Below are 13953 nucleotides of genomic sequence, written 5' to 3' on the forward strand. Positions count from 1 at the left end.
TACATGTAGAGTTTTATCATCCCAAAACACAATGTTTACATTAAAAAATAACATTGAACATACCATGTTCAAAGTGTCCTATTCATTTTTTCTTCTACACAATTTTGTTGAGGATTGCATGGCACATTGGTTTGATGATTTATACCTTATTAGAAAAGATAGATTTCAAACACATTTGAAGTATATCCCCCTCCATTATCAGTATGAAAAGTGCCAATATGAGTTTGAGCTTCATTTTCAATCCATCGATGAAAATTGTTGAATGTTTAAAATGCTCGAAATTTCTCTTTCAACATATAAACCCAACACATCCTAGTGTAGTCATCACTAAAATTATTATATACCTATTTCCAAATACATATGGAACATGCATGGGCCCACAAAAATAAAGTGCATCAATTCTAGTTGCTATCGAAGTAGAATCGTGAAATGGTTATTTGTTGTATTTTCCAATGATACAAGCCTCATATTGCTTCAAACTCTTTAAAATAGTAAGAAAAATAGAAACACCATTCTTTTCAATGAAATAAGGATGCCATAATTAATGTGTCTAAATCTACCATGTCATTAAAGACTAGATGAAAATGTACTTCCATTATGGTGAGAGAGGTATGTGGAATTCTATGCATGAGTAGATGTCTCTTTCAACTTCAACAATCTTTCATCCCCCATTCCTTTCATAACAACCATGTTATTGGAAGTATTATTTATTTAAACTTTTCCATCAAAAGTGAATGTAGCTTTGGAATATGGAACACAACATGCAGAAGCAAATCCAAGGATCAATTCAATTTAATCTTGACTGTGCCAATTCCCAAAGGTTTGAGACTTGATTTATCTGCAAAATATAATACACCATCTACATTTTCATTTAAATTTTCAAAGAATTCTCTCTATAAAGTTATGTGATATGTTTCACCTATGTCAAGTAGTGATGCATCTCTCCAAGAAGTAAATGAAGTGTGAAATATGTATTAAATAGCTCTAATATTACAATGGGAAACCATATAATGAATATCTTTTTGAATTGTTGATGTAGGGACCTTCACTTTATACCCCTTTCCTTTGGTCTTGGACCTTTCAAAGTCAAACTTTATAATTTGAAGTGAAAAATGATAAAAACAACAATGCCTTAATGGTGCATCCAAAACCCCTCTCAAAGGTAAAGGGGAACAATATTTGGTCACCACATAAAAAGTGTTTATTAGGAGGAACTTTTGATTACTTGTCAGCCAAACTAGTAAAGAGATACCACTAATTGATTATGCAATGAACATAATCTTGAGGAAGGCCAACACTCATTTTCCATGGGAGTTGAATAGAAATGTGTATGTACAAAACCTGTCATTCAACGTAACATCAGAGGAAATGCATGAAATATTTGGAAAGCATGGGGCCATCAAGTAGATATAGATGGTGTCGATAAGGATACACATGGGACTACTTTCATCATCTACGAAGATATATATTATGTAAATAATAACATCAATCACCTCTCAAGCTTCAATTTCACCAATAATTATTTCATCTTCCTCTATTACTACCAACACAAGATGACCTAGAAGGTCAACCACACGTAGAAGGAGACAACCAATGGTGTTAGAAACAATTATATGCATATGGTGGTGGTAGTTTCAAGATCAACCTTTTTTCAAAAAACTAAGCCTCTTACTTTTGAAATGACTAGAAATTACCTTAAGAGAAGGCACTCATATAGCTACCAGTGGGAAAAATATTGAATTTTAGCTATTGTCTATGTAACTATAGGAGTGTTGGGTTATGGATTGACTAACCCACCATCAAGTGAGAAATTAGATAGAAATTCACTAAGGGTTTCTTGTCTCTATATATCTTTCTTGGTTGTATTTGTTCTTCCTTGGTATCCTAATGAGAATTATAGGAATATAAAATTGTCAAGGCAATGACAATCAATGGAAGAACAAGATTGATGAGCAATGTATTCAGAGGGACCAAACAAACAAAATTCTTTTTTTTGATCCATATCAGCCTTCTATGAGCTAATTATGATAAAATTTGGATGAAGAATCTTGGGTCTACATGGTGGACTGTATGTCCATGAACATCTTCATGATGAAGAACCTGAAGAAGCTCCGCTACTGAATTGATGAAACCCACTAATTGGTTCATGAAATTAATTAGTTCTTATCTAACAGGCACAATGGAGCTGCTTCCAACTTTTATGTCAAGATTTTGAAGGATTAACATGTTTCTTTCCTTATTTGTATGGATAACGCTTTTCTATCAAGGTTTTGAAGACCTAATTCTTCAATGAAAGAGGGAGTTGGCTCTTGAACTGTATATGAAGGATCTTGGGTTATAAGTCTGATAAATTATCCCTTGAGAAAGGGAAGGTTGTTATCAAGATCTTGTAAAGGGTTGTGTTGCTGGAATGCAAGCTCATTAGAACATCCATGATAATGAAGTTGAGATAATTTGAGTCTCACTCTTTTAATTCATTTTTGTACAAGAAGTTGATTGACTCTGTGATGTATTTGTTGTGTTGGATTATAGCTAACACCTTTACGGTACTCCTGACTATTGCATGTTGCTAATGATGATCAGGTTGCAAGGATTCTTTGACTAAGTCAAAAGTACTAATGATACAACCTGGGGTTGTTTTTTACTGCTATGGTTCTTGGATAGTTCTGCTGAGGTGGAATGAGTACAAACATGTGCAATGACTCAAGAAGAAATTTGGCTTATGATATTGCTTGTCGAAGTTTTTGGAGACCACAATGATATTCTGTGATAATTGAAACTACATGAAGTTGTCAGAGAATCTAAAAAAAGGACACCAAGTATCATTGCATTCATTACATAGTGTAGGAGGGGGTGGTAAATCTCCAGTATATCTCCACTTATGAACAGACAATTGATATTTTGATAAATCTCCTCCCTAAAGGAAAGCAAGTATATTTTAAAGATAAGTTGTAACATGTGGAGAATGTCTCTCTGGTTGAGAGGGAGCAATGATCTTCTTAGATCATGTTATTCTTCTTATGTCACACTAACATGTATAGGGTTGTAGTCCCTATTTCAATGTGACTTGTATAGGAAGAATGTTTTGATAGATTGATTAGCGTCATGGACATTCATTCTCCCTATGTCTTCTACTATGACCTGTGTAGGGTTATTACCATGAATCTTGTACACTGGCCTATATAGGGAGAATGGTCCTATGAGAAACTTTTTATGTCTTGTACTTTGACCTATATGGGGCTTAACATCCTTGTATCAAGTACATTGACCTAAATAAAAATATGAGCATCTTCCTGATTCTTGTACATTTACCTTTATAAGGATTAAATACCCTGTGTCAAGTACATTGAACTGGATAGGAAAATAAACATTTTCCTGCAACTTGTACTATAACAAGTAACCTAAATGGGAAAATAGGCATTCTCTCATGTCTTGTATTGTGAACTAGATAGGGATGTTGTCCTTTAGTCAGGTACAATGACTTGTATCGGATAACTGGGGTCAGAGACTACCTGGTTGGATAGGAGCATCCAAAAATCTATCTCTAATCTCAGAGGGAGATCATTATTACCATGAATGGATAAAGAAGTACTCTAATTCTGCAGTGCTAGCTAATTATAATGGCACTAGGGTTATGAGACACTATTTGATTGATGTCTCTTGGGGAGATCATGCATGAAGGGTACTATAATTATTTGGTACTGGGTGGTGATGTTATTAGTCCATTGATGATGTTGATCTAATATTGATCCTTTATTTGAGAATATTTCAACTTGTATTACATCTTGACTATGATTATGAATAACTCCCTAGCTAAGAGGGAGTGTTGAAGAATGTGTAACCATGGTTGGTCTTCATAAATTATATTTGTACTTGAAAAGAACAAAATTATTATTGTTTCTAATATGTTCTTCATGCTTTTGATTTGGTCAAAATGAATCTTTGGAGAGAAGAAAATTATTATTTTATTTATATTTTCAAGTGGCTCCACAAGTGCTAAGTCAGATCACATGATGGCTAGTTTGCTTGCCTAGAAACTCACTCATTTGGATCACATGGTGGCTAGTTTTCTTGCCTAGAAACTCACTCATTTGGATCACATGATGGCTATATAGAGAATTTAATCTGCCCTTTGTTTTATGAAATTGGAACACAAATACCTTACTCATTTTCTCTCCTATCTGAAGTGGTCTAAGATATGTAGATCTACTCATTACATTTATGATCTGAAATCAGTGATTAGAGATCTGCTCATTATACTTATGATCTAAAGTTAGAGGTTCAAGATCTTCTCATAATATTTATGATCTAAAGTCAGAGGTTTGAGAATAGCTTGCTATTATAATTATCTGAAGTCTGGTATTCGAGATATTCATATTATCATTGTGATCTGAAGTCTAGTGTATGAGATCTTCTTATTACTATAATGATCTAAAGTCTAGGTCTAAGATCTAAGCCTATATATAAGTTCTAATCTAACTGTCTTTTGTGATATGATAATAGGATATACTCTCGATAGTGAACTCATTGGACACTTTATTGGACAGCTTGTCGACATTGAGTTATAAACACTTACACTGGAGACTTAGCAATTGTGGATGCCATCTTGGGGTTAGTATTGTCTATGTCTTGATGTACTATTGAAGGATCTCTCTAAGAAATATGTGGTTGGCTTTTCCTCCTTGTGGGCTTTTAATATGGTCTATGAACTAAACATTGGTGTCTCTCGTTATTTGTGCAATGTGATCTCTTCTTATTTTCTTTACTGCTATTGGTTGAATTTCTGAAGTGTAATTATTTGATGAAGAAGAATAAAATTGCAAACAAGATCTAATAAATTCAGAAATAATTATCAATAGTTTAGAAATAATGCTATTACATTATGTACTTGATTTCTCAATAGTGGACACATGTAATTCGGGTTTTGAATCAAGGACCTCCTAATTTTTGTATAACATGATTTTCCAAGTTATCTGCACTTTGGGGGCTCATGTTTGACATCATATCATTTATTCACATGGTTAAGGTTTGTATATTTGATAGATTTGAATTGAAGGCCTTAGGTTGTAATAATATCTCATTATTCCACTACTCCTTGATTTACACACATTAGACTACCTATCTAAATGACATTGATACCATTTTGGAGAACTAGTTCCTACTTTTACTCAAGATCCAATTGATTTGTTGATTTGTTGAGACATAGGTCAACTATTTATTTTCTTATGGCTATGATCTATATTTGACATGGGTGCAATGTGTTTTTTCATGGCTATGAATTTACATTCTATATATACTTCTTGTATTTTCATTGTACTTGATTTGGTGACCATGCTTACCTTTTCAGTGCAGCATGGGTATGTTTGACTTGGGGAAGATAGTAATTTGATACTTTGATTTTTTTAAGGTAATGTTTTGATATTGTGTTTATTGGATTTCACTTGGTTCCACTTATATGTATCTTTTATAGTATTATAATACAATTCAACCATTAAATTCCCTTCTAACCTCATACATTAGAGGGAATTTGCTATAGCGTTATTTAGTCATCATTGATCATTAATGACTCATCGGCGAAGATATGTCTAGTTTCATATATTTTCTCCACTGAAATTAGTTCAAAAATGAATTTTACTTGATATTCACTCTTTACCTTATGGAAAAACACATATCATACACTCTTTCATTTCATGCAAGGTGTGTATTCATTCCAAAAGTTGCAAAAAAATAATAGATCCACATTAATTACATGCTCGTAGGTGAAAATTACTAGTTTATTACACCTACACGGCCCTAATTTCTATCGCTAATGAACTTAAATAACTTATGAAATTGTAAATAAGTTTTACATCAATCATAGAAGTGGAAACTGACCATTTTGATACCCTTATGTTTGAGCTTTATATTGAGAATTTAGCCTTGGATTTTATGGTCATTCCCTTCTACACAAACCTTTGTTTCTAAATTTGACTCTCTTGGTCAAATTTGAGATCTAGTCCCTTATTAGTTTTCCTATTCACATATAAGGATGGGTTTTAATTAAAGTTGAAGTCTACAAGTCATCTAGGATACGAGGAACACAAGATTTGGTGATGAAGGTGTTTGAAGTATATCAAGTATTTCTTACATATTATGTGTGTGCGTGTGTGTGTGAAAATATCTATTCTCCCCCCCCTCCCCACCCCGACCTAAAAAACAACTATGTCACAATTCATTTAATTATGAATTACATGATTTGAAAGGGAAACTAATTACTTTGGTATTAATTAAGAGTTTTCTTATTTTCTTGTCATTGATACTTTATGTTTTAAATTATTTGAGGAATGTGGTGTGATGATTGTGTGAAAAAATTTAAAGAAGTTTGGAGCATCCAAGGCTTTATCTAGACATTTACAAGGTCCAACCAAGGGACCAATCATAGGTACTCTTTCTTGTCTATTATTTATATCTTTGGCATAACAACTGGATTTGGAAAGTTGAGTAATTTTTATTATATTTGCTCAATCATTGATTTGACCCTAATCAATAGGGGATTGTCCCATATCAAACCACCCCACAAAAATTTCCTATGTATTTTGTAAGTATTTTTGAATTTATTTATTTATTTTTATTTTTTTTGTGAGTATAGGTTGTTTTATGTTTTGATTTCTTCTTCTTTTTAAATATTGTTATACTTATAATTTATTTATTTTTAACTTTCATTTTTACTGGTGTTTGTTAGTGGTTCAATGCATCTATGTGAATGAGAATCATCGTTAATGGTGCACTTACTCATCCATGGTAACAATAAAAGAGTTGTCATCATTACATGATAATACATTGCATGATTTACAAAATAAAAAAATTGGGAAGATGACATGCCTCTCTAGTAAAGTAGCAACACCCACCCTGTGCGTTATACTCCATTAGGATAACATTTTCACATGTCCATCAATATGCACACCTCGTTCACTTAGTGTAGTTATAAAATATGTGTGATACACATTATCATCCAAGGAGTATTCTGATTAATACTCCCATACATTTGTTAATGGACTAAAAAGCATGGTAAATTTATGCACCTTTCATATATTATTATTTGATGCACTTCAAATTCTAGGGACTTTTTCTAATTAATGCGGCCCATGTAGGCACTTAGAGTTAGTGTGGTTTGAAATTCAAGGTCACACAAGCAACAATTGTTTAAAGAAAAGGAAGCAAAAAATAAATGAAGGCTAATTTTAAAATGTTTAACTAGTGAAAATGAAAATGAATTTACCTAGTCTCCTTTGCCAAGGATGCATGGTTTAGATGAAAACTAAGATTCCACATGGTTGTCAAATTACTAAAAGGAAATCAAATCTATTATGGAAGACAAGGAATGTAGAAATCTAGAAATTCAATAGCACTAGACAAAGAAGTGTTCATAGGGGAATATAGAACATTGGTTCTTGTATTTGTGTGGAAAATGAAAGTTCGATTTGATAATTTTTTCAAACCCTGCCATGGTGCATCATGTATTCTAACGTAGATGCATGTATATGTACAAAAGATACAATAAATATTTTTAATAAAATAATTTAACCTACCTTGGTGCACATGGTAAGGTGACACATAGTTGTGATGGTATATTTTATGTAAAGCATTGATAATAGTTTTTCAAAACCTTTTACAACATGCAATAACACTTGACATTAATGTCGTTAATTCTATTTGTCATAATTAAAATAATTAAAAGAAGAGTAAGAAGAAATTGTTAGCCTCAACATCAATATGTTGGTCTAAACACACCAACAAAAATATGTTTGCTAAAACCTTACTAATTTCCATTATTTTTTTTAATTAAAAATACATTAAGCAAAAAATTAGGTGTGTGAGTGTGTTCAATCTTAATGAGAACGTTGAAAGTAATATATATATATATATATATATATATATATATATATATATATATATATATATATATATATATATATATATATATATATATATATATATATATATATATATATATATATTGTTAGTTAAATTTCTATTGGCTTAAAATAACTTCTATACAAAATTAGAGTTCATTGTTAGGCTTGAACACTATTGTCGTCTACCACAAGGGAAACTAGACCTATCGACAATGATATCTATTGTTTATCATCCAAAAATATTACTAGTTTGCATCCAATTTTCTCACATTCACTAGGACATATATACAAAATATCAATTGCCGGTTGTAATTGGTTATAAATCTAATAAAGGAAACTAATTGACTAAATGTAAAAAACATAATTGGCCAAAAGGCTAGGGTAACATCAAGTATCATAGGATGTGATTACGACTGGATCTTGGGCATTTGTGTTTGATGGAGTTAGACACTTGAGGCCGCATTGTAGATGACCTTCTATGTGACAAGGTTGACTAAGCAAGAGTAATGGTGGCATTGGACTCATTGGATTTCACTATGGCATGCTATAATTTCATTTTGGTTCTCATGCTTTTCCTTAAGGACCCTTCCTAGGAGTGTCTTCATTTGCCAATGGAGGGTAATGGAATTGAGATATTGGCTCCATATTTCCTTGGTATGGCCAGGGTCTGAAACCTAGTTAGCTACTTTAGTATGGATTTCAGAGTCAAATTAGGATTGGTGATCATTAGTGGTTAAGGCTTCTAATTGACATATTTCCTCTTGGATTTTTGGAGTTGAGGTATGGAAAACATTTGTAGTTGTCTAAGATTGTGTTTGAGCCTGAGGTCTACCCTGAGGGCTTAGAAATCCAAACCCTCGTCAAGAGTGCATATGTTGATGGGGAATAATGCTCAAAGGAAAGATAGGCCTAGTGAAAGACACCCTCCAGTAGAGGGGTAGACCGGTGAGGAAAATAGAAAGGAACCAAGACAAAGTCAGAAACTATTTATGCTTAACTTCCAGGTTGACCTGGGAATGGAATTATCTATTAATGGTAGAGGAGGGGAAAACAAAGAGTAACTCCAAGCAGGGCCAAGCAGCCCTAAAACCAAAGGCACACCAATTAATTTCCACACATTAGGACTCCTTGCAAACCATAAACCATATTCCACCATACAAATACAAACAATCTAAGAATTCTTTGAAGATTGGACATTGTTGATGGTGCTAGACCCACCAACATGTTAGGAAAAAAAAATTGGACGCTATATTAGGTGCGTGAACCTACCTATGGTATTGTGCATGGTTTTTGCAGATGGTTTTCGACGCGATGGTTTTCAGTCCATTTTATTTTGTAGATCTGGTCAAGGTAACTACAGTTATGTTCTAATCCAGGGTTAATGGATTGGGGTTTATGGATTCTTGGGTATGTATATATATGTATTGTAACATTGAAAGGAACAAAATGAAAAAATCAATCTAGTAGTCCCGATTTTGGGATCCAAGGGAAAATATTTGTGTATATTTGTTTATGTGTTATGCTCTCGCCATTGTTTATTTTCTGTTTTTTTTAGAATTCATATGCAGGTAATTTCTGTATGGGGGTTAAAACCTACACAACATTCAGGGGATCTCCCTGAAATGAATTCCCAGTTAGACCTCACACCATTTGGTGTAGGAGTCCCATCTGGTATGAAGGCTCGATTGCCAAATACTTAAATATTTGCCTCAGCTCTAGCTATTAGCACAAGAGAGTGTCGCAATGGTATCTTCAAAAATAAAGGTGAGTGTGCCTGGTGAGTGTGCAACAAAATTGTGTCTCGGTTCTCTTACTATAAAAGGGTGGATAAATGCATGTCCAACATACAATGGAATAGTCCACAGCGGACACGATAGTCGTTAAAACCAATGAACAAGAGAAGATTCGTCTACCATCCAGCGGAATAGTCCACAACAGAGGTGACAGTCATTATCACCGACAAGTAACGAAGTGTCTGTCTAGTATCCACAAGGATGAGACAACAGTGACAACCATTACAACGCATTCCCAACAAGATAAGCACTAAAATAACCGAAATAGTTCAACTATCTTAGTAAATGTGAAAGCAAACGTGAACTACAAACGTTCATAGAATAGTCTTACAAACATCCATAAGTCATGCATGAAAACATCCTGGCCTTAAAAGGCTTTTGTAATTAAGAAAATTTCTGAGACACATATTTACATTATACATCACTAGCCCCAGTAGTGGGACATTGGAGCCACTCCTTGCTCCTCAAAGAACTGACTGATCTCTCTAATGCTTTGCGAGAGGAGCCAAGGTGAAAAGTCCTTTGCTCATACAATGAGGGGGTATATATAACAATAGGGGTGATGCTTACCCCTTGTGAATCTTTCACTACCCTCATGATTGTTCATCTTCCTTTGACTTTTCAACTTACATGACTCTTCATATTCATGTGTGTCCATTAGACTTCCACTTTACAATACATTTGATTTACAATAAACATGGCCCACAATAGTGATGTGGCAAGTGACAACTCATGACACGACTTGACATGAGACTGCTGACATAGACTAGCTTGATGATGTGGCAATGTCAAGCTACTACTACTACTGAGTGATAGATGTGTTCTAGGATATGCTTTTTCTTATCCTCCGCATAGCTTGTTGCGAGGTCTTCAATGATCTTTGGTCGTGGAAGGTGGTTGCACGCTTGTGTTCCTTTTTCTTTCTCTTGGTAGGTTCATCCATCCATTCAACTACAAGTGAGTCTTTAGGCATGCTTCCTCTTTCTTCTTCTTCTTCATCATCTCGCCATGACTTGACCGTGTACATGTTCCTGCAATCCATTCATGATGGGACGACATCAATCCGAAAACTCCCTAATCTAAGATGATGCATTGATATGCTTGAACCAAGCCCGGGACCAGTGACAATATGGGAGAGAGGGCCTAGTAACTATGCATTGTGTAGTTCCAAGTGATATGAAGACGGATCGATCACTAAGGCTGCGTAGAGCACAACTCAGGATTGATTGAGGAACTTCTAAACATAATCCTCACTGGGGATAAAAATTATGCAATGACCACTAAGAGTCAGGATTGCGAAGTTCAGAAAGACAGTGGCTGATGCAGGATGGGACCCTGGGAGACTGATCTGCGCAGTTTTGAGAGGCAAGGAGGAATGAGTAACAGAGAGACCTGGAGGAAAAATTTGTGCAGTTCTTGAGGTCAATGAGCTCTGGCTGAGGAAGGACACATGAGGAAACCTCTGCGTAGTTTTGGAGGCCAAGGGAGGTTGGGGTCTCTGCGCATTGCAGGGTTCCATCAGGCAAGGGGAAGAGCTTGAGTACTGGAAGTGAGAAGTGCATATTTCAAGTCAGACTGGGAGGAACTGCTGCACAATTCTGGAGGTCAAAGGAGACTACTGGGCTTTAGAATTGTGCATTGCAACTGCCCTGGAGGACAGTGACTGTGCATTGCGCAATTCTAGGTAGGAAGGTCACAACACTGAAGGTTGAGATTGTGCAGTGCGTAGCTTAGTCGGGGTCTGGTGCAGCTGGGTTTCTCGATCGGGAAGATTTTCAAAAAAGTCGCTAACTGCGGGAGGGAGCTAGACTTATGACGATCTTGAACTTGTGATCACACACTTAGCATACTTTGACAACATGAAAACATAGACCACCGGAAAAACAAGAGATCAATTCCCTTTGTGTGACTGTCTCATAACAAGAAGCGACAAGTGCGACACTTGAGATGGACTTTAGGATGACCGTGATGACACTTGTGCGAGTCTAATCAAGACTTTGCATATGAGTTTGACGGGTGTTTACATAGCTAGGAAAACTCGTATACAGAAAGACTAACCTTCAAAACCACCAGAAATGTTTGTAAACACAACATATCAGTCACACTTGACAAAATACAATAGTTGATCCAACAAGAAAAAGGGGGTCAAAGGACTTTAGGAAAGGTCATGAAATGAGCTTAAGTGATTGCAACAATCAAGGGGAATACGAAGGAATGCTCTGAAATTTGAGTGCAAGCCAAAATTTTGGAGGGTGTTACAGTCGTTACAACACTTGGTGACACAGTGGTTGAAATCCAGCTTCTCTGTATTGGTTATTTTCTTATGTGCAAGGCCTTGTTCCTTCAGGGAATATTGATTCATCGTGCATATTACTTTGGATTCGCCACTTACCCCATGGGAATTCATGGTCCCCTGTGTTCCTTCTCATTTGAACACAACATAAAATTCAACATGATCACAATGTTTTGAATTGGGAAGGGTAGCTCGTGAGCTTAAGATTTTCAGAGTATAGTTTTTCATCTCTAGTGTTGGTCCACTGCAAGTAGGCTTGGAGAATGTCACAGTGGAGTTGCGTAGGAACACAAGCATTTTTCCACTGTCAGCTTCCCTGGATAGTACCCCGGTGGAGTTGCTTGCTTCACCTCCCTATGCAGGAAGCCTTTCTCTTCTTTTACATTTATTTATTTATTTAAGGAGAATTGTGCATCAACACTTATTTCTTTTGGGGAGGAAGAGGGATCCCGACTTATCGAGAGTAGGAGAGGTTTTTTTCTTCAGAGAAGCATGCAAATACCTTTGATTTAGGTTTTCTCGTTTAGATATTCCCCTTCTCCATTTCTACTAGTTGGATAAGCTTGAAAACACCAAAGTAGAAAACTGAGTATAGGCATGAGGTTTTCGGACTGGACACAAGTTCATGGTTGGGCCAAAACTCTCCCTATGTACAGATCATATTTTCCGTTAGAACTTCATCGGCCAAAAGGTACAATCAACACAAGGAAGATGGACAAAGGGGCTAGTCAAGTGCTGCAGTGTCAAAAGACTCTTTGAACTTCAGCCACACACATATTTGGAAGCCACAATGCAGTAAGGCACAACACGTATTTACATGACAAACAAAATGAACTAAAGTAAAACATAAACATCAAATAGCAAAAGGACTATGTAAATAGTGCGGCGCGCAGCCCCAGATCTTCACTGAAAATATTGCTTTAAGTCTTGGTCATTGATAGGGAGAGAGTTAATCTTCCCTTCAAGTGATTGAAGACGATACGTGTGTTGGGGAAAATTTATGTGGACTGTGTAAGGACCAATCCATAGGGACTGAAACTTAGTATGTTTTCCTTTTTCCTCTTGGGATTTGTCCCACTTCAAGACTAAGTCACCCACACTAAAGCTATTCTTCCCTATAGACTTTCTATCAAACCATATCTTGATATGACTTTGATGAAGTGTAAAACTTTCTTTTTCTTTAATCCTTCCTTCCTGTAGCTTGTGCAAAGTGTCCATCCTATGGTGAACTAAGAGACACAACTTGCCTCGAGATTCTTTGGACAGTTGGAGAGTGGGAAAGTAGATGTTCGGCGGGAGGATGGCTTATTTTCCGTACACCAAAAAGTAAGGGGATGTATTCAGAGAAGGCTTAGGCATGACTCGGTCGACCCATAAGGAATTCACCAAAGTGGAGTGCCAGTTTCGCTGCTCAGAGCATATGGTATTTTTCATGATACAAATGAGGTTCTTATTCCTGGATTTAGCAAGACCATTCCCATGTGGATATTAATAAGCATAATATTTCAAGATGATACCATTTTCCAATGCAAAATCATAAATATTTAATGAGAAAAAATATGTTGCATTGTCAAAAACAAGTGACGTAGGAACGTCGAACCTAGAGACGATATTTTGCTACAGAAATTTGGTGACTTATCTATCGTTCACTTCTTTCAGCGGAACTGCCTCCGCCAACCGCATAAAATCATTTGTAGCAGTTAGGATCTAATGATGTTGCTTCGATGAGTGAGGGAAAATTTCCCAAATGATATCCAGGCCTCACTATTGAAATGTTTATTCTACTGCAACGGGCTACAATGGGGTTGCTAACTTATAATTTCTGTCAGCAGACATCGGACAAACTAGACACTTGCGGGCATAGGCATGAGCATCCTTGAATAATGTTGGCCAGTAGAAACTGGCCTGCATGACCTTGTGTGTTGTAGTGTTACCTACGAAGTGTCCCCCGACTGGTCCATTGTGGAGATCA

Source organism: Pinus tabuliformis, chromosome 4_1, assembly GCF_031772625.1.
Source record: "Pinus tabuliformis cultivar Carrire ecotype Pingquan chromosome 4_1, CPIR1, whole genome shotgun sequence".
Lineage (NCBI taxonomy): Eukaryota > Viridiplantae > Streptophyta > Pinopsida > Pinales > Pinaceae > Pinus > Pinus tabuliformis.